We start from the raw sequence: 10,673 nt of genomic DNA on the forward strand, positions 1-10,673 counted from the left end.
CACAAAATATATATATATATATATATATATATATATATATATATATATATATATAAACAAATGAAAATTAAAAATATAAAGTGGTTGTCCCACTGGCTATCATAAGGTGAATGCACCAATTTGTAAGTCACTCTGGATAAGAGAGTCTGCTAAATGACGTAAATGTAAATTAGAGAGAGGCTCCTGTACAGATTGCAGCAGGCTGTGCAACGCCTTCCTCTAGATCTTGATTACTTACAGTTTGTCTGCACCAATTAGATTATATTTATCAGCTCACTAGCAAATCAAGTAGACTTGCCTCAAGAGGTCGTGCAGGGTCTGTGTAGCCTAGTCAATGCTGAAATGGAAGAAAGATGTGCCCCATCAATTGTTGTTGATGAGTTGGGTGAAATGGATCTGCCTGTACCTTGTATCGCCTAACTGCTTGGCATCTCAACATGAACTGTCCAATGCAGAATGCAGGAATACAGTATCGAGGTGAGGGGAACCTACAGCCAAATGACAGACGAGGAGCTGGACAATCTGGTGGCCACAATTACGACATGTTCACCACAATTAGGCTACAGGATGGTGAGAGGACTTCTGAAAGCACTGGGTCATCGAGTCCAGTTTTGCCGAGTGTGGGACTCAATGCATCGTGTCGATGCTGCAGGAATACAGGAAAGAATGTCACGACTTGGATGTGTTGTCAGCAGAACATACTCTGTTTGGGATCCTCTTTCCCTCATACATGTGGACGGCAAACACAAGTTGATCAGGTAAGCTTAGACCCCCTTCAACTCGGGGGTACACATTTAGTCATAAAACTCATAGCCCATACAATGCTGCCTCTGTTATATTTCACAGCAAGATGGCTGATTTGGCAAGTATTCAAAACTGTCCAAAACGGTCTTTCAACAGATATGGCTTTGTAATATTTGGTGGCATAGACAGCTTCTCAAGAAAGGTAACCGAATGATCTCCCATGGTATTTGAAGTTGCTAATGTTTGTATGACTCAATGTGGATAATCCAATGCTTTCTATTCAAAATGGGTTTGAATTATACAACAGCTGTTTTATTTACCTGTGTTATTGTTTTGTATTTCACAATCAGTTCCTATAGATCATGTACCTCGGTGCAGCAACCAACTACAAAGCATCAACTGCCCTTGGTTTCTTCCTGGAGTCTGTAGAGAAGCATGGCTTTCCATTAAGGTAACAGCGTCATTCCCTCAGTTGTGCTGTGTGGAATCAGGCATTTGTTTGTATATGGACACCACTGGTTGCTTTGTATGTGGTCTCGAATCAGACCATATGCCAGGTCTGCCTGAGGCCTTGTCTATCAAGACAAATATATATTTTATGTTGACCAAGTTTCATACACCACATAGAGGAGAGTGACTGAATTACACCTTGAATTATGATGAACAGTTGTCTAGTGTCTGTTAGACACATGCTCTCCCTCCCACACTCTCTGTCACACACACACAACACCTGCTCGCTCACTCCCACAGACACATCCCACAATTTTCCCCTCTTTAAGTCCTACCCTCTTTAAGCCCTACCCTCTTTAAGCCCTACCCTCTTCAAGCCCTACACTCTTTAAGCCCTACCCTCTTTAAACCCTACCCTCTTTAAGCCCTACCCTCTTTAAGCCCTACCCTCTTTAAGCCCTACCCTCTTTAAGCCCTACCCTCTTTAAGCCCTACCCTCTTTAAGCCCTACCCTCTTTAAGCCCTTCCCTCTTTAAGCCCTACCCTCTTTGAGCCCTTCCCTCTTTGAGCCCTTCCCTCTTTAAGCCCTACCCTCTTTAAGCCCTACCCTCTTTAAGCCCTACCCTCTTTAAGCCCTTCCCTCTTTAAGCCCTACCCTCTTTGAGCCCTTCCCTCTTTGAGCCCTTCCCTCTTTAAGCCCTACCCTCTTTAAGTCCTACCCTCTTTAAGCCCTATCCTCTTTAAGTCCTACCCTCTTTAAGCCCTATCCTCTTTAAGTCCTACCCTCTTTGTTTCATGTTTTGGTTTCTTCCTGTTGTTATTCTGGCGTTGTTATGTGCAGATCCAGGCGCATAGTTCACGTGCACGCACTGAATGTCATTTCATTTTTACTTGTAATTCCCATAATCAATTGATTATAATCCCTGCACTGAGTAGAGAAGACAAGCTGTGCTGTTTCATGCATAACTGGTATTTGAATGTTTTGCAAAGGAGTGCCTTATTCAAACAAGGAGTGCCTTATAAACTATGTTTCCATCCACAGTTTTTAAGCAAGTAAAGTCATACCGTATAAAAAAAAAAACAGTGATGGAAACAGGAAGTTTGTTACAACTGATAAATGCCGACCAGATAATTTGTTCGTTCGACATGGTGCGATCTTTTTGCTGGTAAAATTAATTATGCGAGAAATGGCATTGGAGACGCCTTTGTGCGCACATATTGATATAATAACCATCATATCGAAGTAAAATTTATCATGCGATGATACAGTATGTTGTGTGGTCCTCCCACTATGCCTCGGGAAACCATGCAGTTCATTAGGCTACAGATTAAATAAATTATAAACTTCACAGGGTGGTGAAAGTGCACAGTGATCTTGATGCACCTTTGCAAATAAATATTTAGGGTCTTATTCTGGTGACATGATGATCGATACTTGCCTGCCGTTTGACAAATACAGATATTCTCGTTCTTATCCATAATAATGTCATCATGTAGAATGGGCTACCCACACAGCCTAATGTGTGTGAATCTGTTGTATCTGCAAGCTGTTGCCTACAGCGCACGTGCCAAGACCGGAGTGGGCACATTTGCTATTTAACGCAACAGTTTTTGTGACTAAATTGATTTTGTATCGTCTACAAGTTTGTTTGGTGGAAACACCACTGATGGGAAAATGTGCATGTTTTCTTTATGCAGACTTTAGAATATTTGCATTCAAATCTGTCGTCAATTGGATGGAAACCTAGCTATAGAATCCAATGTCAATTCAATCTCTCATCATGCAACTAAGTTTAGAAAAAGCTACATTCAACAGGAGACGGGGAAGTAGAAATACAAAGTGCCTTAGAATACTTTGACTAATGACATCTCCTTATGCTCAGAAAGGTTAACTTAATAGTAATGAGTTGTTTAGGATAGAGGACTGGGTATGACGTTGAATGTTTCATTATGTTGCTTCAAATGTTCTGTCTCGCTTTCAGGTTTTGAACGGTTATGGCAGGATGTGTGGATGGCCATGTCACATCTTTTACAATGTCCTACACTTTGGAAGATGAGGGCTCCCTTGACCCGTCAAACAGCCTACACCTATTCTGTGCACACTCTGTATTCCTCCCTCGCCGCCAAGCAGACCTAGACACCTTTACCAATGGATGAGACTGAGCAAAATCTAACCCCCAACCAGCTATGGGAAATGGGACAAGCACAGAATCCTGTCACCTTCCCTGGTAATGTGGATTTAAAGGAGCCATTATTAAAATGTAATTAGTCTTATCTGAAAAAAAGGTGGTTGATTGTAAATTAACATGATTTTCCATGTTTAGGATTTAAACAACTTGGACGGGGACGATGCCTGCCTCCCGGAGGAGCATGGCCAGGGAATTGTGGTCCCACCAGTGGAGTGCCCGCTGACAGAGCAGGATATGACACTGCTCAGAGCAGCCATCGACCCAACCTCACCATCTCGAGACTATGGACAAGATATTTCTGCATCTGTCTTGAACTACCTGCTGCTACTTACTGAATGATCCTTATGGCTGAAGGATCCTTATACCTCTGCTTGATATCGTCGCAAGGAATATCTGTTTAGTCAAGTCATTTTAAATTGCTGCAATTTTATGAAATATGGTCGCAGCAAAATTAGACCAATTGGCTGATTCTGATTGGTTACTAATGTTGTGGAAAATTAGATCCAAAGATTAAGGCAGATAATATCTAATTGTATAACAGAAAAATATTTAATCAAGCAGCTGCAGGGGTGATGTATCTCTGATTTCACAGGGAAGAACTCGTAGTAGATGATAATACATTCATATCGTTTACGCAACAGTTATTTTATACAAGCAACAGTTCCGGAACACAATGGCCTTGTGTTAGTGCAGACACACCAGGAGTCTATGAAGTGCATAACCTCAAAGTCCAACACAGAACATATCCCTTAAGAATTTACAACAGCTCACCCCACATTCTGCCACCACGTTATGGACAACAGAATCAATGTTTATTTAAATGACTAAAATGTAGTCTAAAATGGAAGTGTTTTAATACAAAAGATCTGCAGTCATCGTTCATTAAATGTGACAACTTTAAATTTTCCTTCTCAAACATATCTTTACTATATGTGAAAAAAAGTTATCCTTTTGACAGAAAATAAACCTTCAAATAGAAACAATCGACACTGAATGTCATGTGATACAATATGTAACGTAGAAACAAAACAAAAGTGATGCAATTAAGCATGTGGAGTATGTTGAGCAATGAGTGGGATTCTGTGTTCACATGCAAAAGTGAAAACGCTTCATCTGCCTTCCCAATGAAAACTCGTTTGAAAATTCTAACATAATTTATGGAAAATATATGTTGTATGTTTCTGGACGATGCACCATGCTGCCTTGTTGACAACATGACCTACACGTCATGGACCATAGACCGGTACCCTGTGGTTCAGCAGGCAAGTATTCAAAACTGAAAGTGACAATGTGAGAATGCCAATGTGAAAAACAATGCTGTGTTCATAGTATGTTCTATGGCCTTTGAAGGCAAAGTAAGCCAAAAGTAACAAAGTAATTGAACTATGTTACTGAGTGAGTAATCCAATAGATTTTACCATTGTAATCAGCAACTGAACACATTATTGGTTATCTTCCCAACCCTGTTGGTTCATGACCATTAATGTTGACAATTTCAACAACAAGAAAATAGAAGGCTGAGGCTCATCTGCAGTTTCCACATCTTGAACAAAGTCCTGAAAGTAGTTTATTATCTGACTCTATGGCAGCCCTGGAAGTTCATCTCCTGCTCATTTCAGGAGCAATGAGGCTGACTACATAGTCAGCATCCGGCTGAAAAAGTAAGTATATAAGTCTGACTGTCTCATACAACATAACTAGTAATAAAACAAATTCACTAACTGTGCAATCTTCCCCAGGGACAAAGAGACTATTGCAGAGATTTGACTGCTTCTGAAGGACGTCCAGGAAGCTGTACAACTTATTTAGGGGGTATACAATGACAATAAAAGGTTTCCAGGCCTCTGTAGTCTTGCCTGGTGTTCGGGAAGAAGGGTGAGTGAGTGAGTGAGGTATGATAATGAGAAAAGTAATACATAATTTACAGATTATTGGCTGAATTTATCAATCGTCAAAACGTGGGGTAGACCCTGTGATGGGTTGGGTATAGACCGCAACATGACACATTTCCTGTATTCTGGGACCATTGATATGCACCTGGCCATCTCCTGGTTACTGGAGGAATGCAGCTGTCTCTGTGTCTGTCCCTGCACCTCTGTCTGCTGATGATGCCCCTGACCATGCAACTGATGCCCCTGAGCTTGCTGATGCGGTGGCACTGGACTCTGACCCTGATTAATAGTCTGGGTCAGCACAGAGATGAGTTTGACTGGACTCTGACCCTGATTAATAGTCTGGGTCAGCACAGAGATGAGGCTGACTGGACTCTGACCCTGATTAATAGTCTGGGTCAGCACAGAGATGAGTTTGACTGGACTCTGACCCTGATTAATAGTCTGGGTCAGCACAGAGATGAGGCTGATTGGACTCTGACCCTGATTAATAGTCTGGGTCAGCACAGAGATGAGGCTGACTGGACTCTGACCCTGATTAATAGTCTGGGTCAGCACAGAGATGAGGCTGACTGGACTCTGACCCTGATTAATAGTCTGAGTCAGTGCAGAGATGAGGCTGTGTGCAGCCGAATCCACCTCTGAATACTCTCTCTGCTGAACACAAAGTGAACATTAGCTGGATTTATGGACAAGGGAAAAACATTAACCTACTTGACCAAATTTGAATGTCTCTAGCTTCAATAGCCAGCTAGTCCAGAACATTTTGCTAAGGGTAATTCTGATACAGTCAGATATGTATGACTAGTTTGACCGTATGCTTTCAGTAAACCAAGTAGCTGTTCATAAAAGGCGAAATGTGATTTCCATCTCATGATGTAAGAGTGTTGTCTCATGGTGAATACATGTAACGTTACCTAGCTAGCTAACTGTCCACATTCTCCACGCCTAGGTCTGCTCTCACCCTAGATGTTGACATACAGGCAGACAGACACTAGGATTATAATCAAGACAACTGTACATCATAATTCAAGGTGTAATTCAATCACTCATCTCTATGTGGTGTATGAAACTTGGTCAACATTAATATATAAACTCAGCAAAAAAAGAAACGTCACTTTTTCAGGACCCTGTCTTTCAAAGATAATTCGTAAAAATCAAAATAACTTCACAGATCTTAATTGTAAAGGGTTTAAACACTGTTTCCCATGCTTGTTCAATGAACCATAAACAATTAATGAACATGAACCTGTGGAACGGTCGTTAAGACACTAACAGCTTACAGACGGTAGCCAATTAAGGTCACAGTTATGAAAACTTAGGACACTAAAGAGGCCTTTCTACTGACTCTGAAAAACACCAAAAGAAAGATGCCCAGGGTCCCTGCTCATCTGCGTGAACGTGCCTTAGGCATGCTGCAAGGAGGCATGAGGACTGCAGATGTGGCCAGGGCAATAACATTTCCGTTCTGTGAGACCCCTAAGACAGCGCTACAGGGAGACAGGACGGACAGCTGATCGTCCTCGCAGTGGCAGACCACGTGTAACAACACCTGCACAGGATCGGTACATCCGAACTTCACACCTGCAGGACAGGTACTGGATGGCAACAACAACTGCCCGAGTTACACCAGGAACACACAATCCCTCCATCAGTGCTCAGACTGTCCGCAATAGGCTGAGACTGAGGGCTTGTAGGCCTGTTGTAAGGCAGGTCTTCACCAGACATCACCGGCAACAACGTCGCCGATTGGCACAAACCAACCGTTGCTGGACCAGACAGGACTGGCAAAAAGTGCTCTTCACTGACGAGTCGCGGTTTTGTCTCACCAGGGGTGATGGTCGGATTCACGTTTATCGTCGAAAGAATGAGCGTTACACCGAGGCCTGTACTCTGGAGCGGGATCGATTTGGAGGTGGAGGGTCCGTCATAGTCTGGGGCGATGTGTCACAGCATCATCGGACTGAGCTTGTTGTCATTGCAGGCAATCTCAACGCTGTGTGTTACAGGGAAGACATCCTCCTCCCTCATGTGGTACCCTTCTTGCAGGCTCATCCTGACATGAACCTCCAGCATGACAATGCCACCAGCCATACTGCTCGATCTGCACGTGATTTCCTGCAAGACAGGAATGTCAGTGTTCTGCCATGGCCAGCGAAGAGCCCGGATCTCAATCCCATTGAGCACATCTGGGACCTGTTGGATCAGAGGGTGAGGGCTAGGGCGATTCCCCCCAGAAATGTCCGGGAACTTGCAGGTGCCTTGGTGGAAGAGTGGGGTAACATCTCACAGCAAGAACTGGCAAATCTGGTGCAGTCCATGAGGAGGAGATGCACTGCAGTACTTAATGCAGCTGTTGACCACACATGATACTGACTGTTACTTTTGATTTTGACCCCCCCCCTTTGTTCAGGGACACATTATTCAATTTCTGTTAGTCACATGTCTGTGGAACAGTTTGTGTTCCGTTTATGTCTCAGTTGTTGAATCTATTTATGTTCATACAAATATTTACACATGTTAAGCTTGCTGAAAATAAACGCAGTTGACAGTGAGAGGACGTTTCTTTTTTTGCTGAGTTTATATGTGTCTTGATAGACAAGGCCTCAGGCAGACCTGGCATATGGTCTGATTCGAGACCATAAACCAAGCAACCAACGGTGTCCATATACAAACAAATGCCTGATTCCACACAGCACAACTGAGGGAATGACGCTGTTACCTTAATGGAAAGCCATGCTTCTCTACAGACTCCAGGAAGAAACCAGGGGCAGATGATGCTTTGTAGTTGGTTGCTGCACCGAGGTACATGATCTATAGGATATCATTATGAAACTGATTGTGTAATACAAAACAATAACACAGGTAAATAAAACAGCTGTTGTATAATTCAAACCCATTTTGAATAGAAACCATTGGATTATCCACATTGAGTCATACAAACATTAGCAACTTCAAATACCATGGGAGATCATTCGGTTACCTTTCTTGAGAAGCTGTCTATGCCACCAAATATTACAAAGCCATATCTGTTGAAAGGCCGTTTTGGACAGTTTTGAATACTTGCCAAATCAGCCATCTTGCGGTGAAATATAACAGCGGCAGCATGGGCTATGAGTTTTATGACTAAATGTGTACCCCCGAGTTGAAGGGGGTCTAAGCTTACCTGATCAACTTGTGTTTGCCGTCCACATGTATGAGGGAAAGAGGATCCCAAACAGAGTATGTTCTGCTGACAACACATCCAAGTCGTGACATTCTTTCCTGTATTCCTGCAGCATCGACACGATGCATTGAGTCCCACACTCGGCTCCACTGGACTCGATGACCCAGTGCTTTCAGAAGTCCTCTCACCATCCTGTAGCCTAATTGTGGTGAACTTGTCGTAATTGTGGCCACCAGATTGTCCAGCTCCTCGTCTGTCATTTGGCTGTAGGTTCCCCTCACCTCGATACTGTATTCCTGCATTCTGCATTGGACAGTTCATGTTGAGATGCCAGGCAGTTTGGGGATTCAAGGTACAGGCAGATCCATTTCACCCAACTCATCAACAAAAATTGATGGGGCACATCTTTCTTCCATTTCAGCATTGACTAGGCTACACAGACCCTGCACGACCTCTTGAGGCAAGTCTACTTGATTTGCTAGTGAGCTGATAAATATAATCAGCAAGGGCATTGAAGATGAAACGTGGCTGGGTCTTTCAGCATGACAATGATCCCAAACACACCGCCCAGGCAACGAAGGAGTGGCTTCGTAAGAAGCATTTCAAGGTCCTGGAGTGGCCTAGCCAGTCTCCAGATCTCAACCCCATAGAACATCTTTGGAGGGAGTTGAAAGTCCGTGTTGCCCAGTGACAGCCCCAAAACATCACTGCTCTAGAGGAGATCTGCATGGAGGAATGGGCCAAAATACCATCAACAGTGTGTGAAAACCTTGTGAAGACTTACAGAAAACGTTTGACCTGTGTCATTGCCAACAAAGGGTATATAACAAAGTATTGAGAAACTTTTGTTATTGACCAAATACTTATTTTCCACCATAATTTGCAAATATATTCATAAAAAATCCTACAATGTGATTTTCTGGATTTCTTTTTCTCATTTTGTCTGTCATAGTTGACGTGTACCTATGATGAAAATTACAGGCCCCCTCATCTTTTTAAGTGGGAGAACTTGCACAATTGGTGGCTGACTAAATACTTTTTTTCCCCACTGTATGGACAAACCTTTCACTACAGCTGGCAGTGGCTAAGCTAACGTACTTCAAAATTGTCATGGGTCAATAATGTACGGATATTAAAAGCGTGTCTATCTAATACATTTTAATGACAAACCATGTAACTACTTTGGTAAACATATGACTTACCTGTTGCCCAAAGTTCGGCGCAGGTATTGGTAACTGGTTCACAATGTTTAGAACATGCGGGCACAAAGAAAGATTTGGCATATAGTGGTAACGTCAGACCGTCTGATTAAGTAGCCAATAGAAAAAAAGGCCTGTATATCATGTTCATTGATTGGGTTAAGATGAACCGTCACTCCAAAGCTAGTGGACCAATGGAGACTCATTGTCTATGCCTCCCTCTAAACCCCTTCACGGGGAAAAAAATTGCCAAATCTCGCAATCGAAAAATCTGGCAGTGAAAGCAAAGAAACAGATATCGAAAGCAAAGATACGAGTAGCGTGACCAAAATGTACTAAATGCAGGCAAGAGCGTAGGCAAAATGGATTAAATAAGATTGAAAGTTTAACTGAAAACATCAGAGTTTTGGGGTTTGATTTTGATATCATTATTTTTGTTTACAAATCTACACATTTTGCTTTTAATTGTTTGGTATTTAACCCTCGAAGATATCACGTTTACATTTTCAACTGTATTTTTCATGTTTACGATTTATTTAATTTTAAATTCAATACATATGGCGTTAAATTGGCCCCATAGAACTGTAGCACTTCAGTGCTCTATTATCATTGTGTTATCATCACCTGGTTTGAAAGCAAATAAATAAAAGGCGTCTGTGATTAAACACGTCAGGAAAAAAAAGGAAAAAAGATTGAGAAAGTGGATAAAAACAATAACAGCATAGGCCCGTCAAATCTACTAAAGAGTCATTATAGTTTAGTTTACACTTTATTAGTCACATGCACAGATGTAATTGCAGGGTACAGTGAAATTCTTAAGCTTTGAGCTCCAACAGCGCAGGTCAAGAGAAGTGAATGGGACAATAATACAAATAAAAATACATATTTACAACTGCAACAATGATAAATGTCCATTGTGGGGGACAGGGGGACAGGGGGAGCAGGTAGCTGACTAGTGATGGCTATTCAGCAGCCTGATGGTCTGGGGGTTAGAAGCTCTTGGCCAGTCTTCCAGTTTTTGCCATGATGCTCC

At 42.3% G+C, this 10,673-nt stretch overlaps 1 long non-coding RNA gene across 1 annotated transcript; it reads left to right on the forward strand.

The window, feature by feature from the left end:
- The first annotated feature begins 1,111 nt into the window (after positions 1-1,111).
- LOC121587308 lies at positions 1,112-3,936 on the forward strand. The gene is made up of 3 exons (XR_006004043.2): positions 1,112-1,195; positions 3,177-3,422; positions 3,519-3,936. It is a non-coding gene; the product is annotated as an uncharacterized LOC121587308 (long non-coding RNA).
- The last annotated feature ends 6,737 nt before the right edge of the window (positions 3,937-10,673 follow it).

Source organism: Coregonus clupeaformis, chromosome 18 (assembly GCF_020615455.1).
Source record: "Coregonus clupeaformis isolate EN_2021a chromosome 18, ASM2061545v1, whole genome shotgun sequence".
Taxonomy (NCBI): domain Eukaryota; kingdom Metazoa; phylum Chordata; class Actinopteri; order Salmoniformes; family Salmonidae; genus Coregonus; species Coregonus clupeaformis.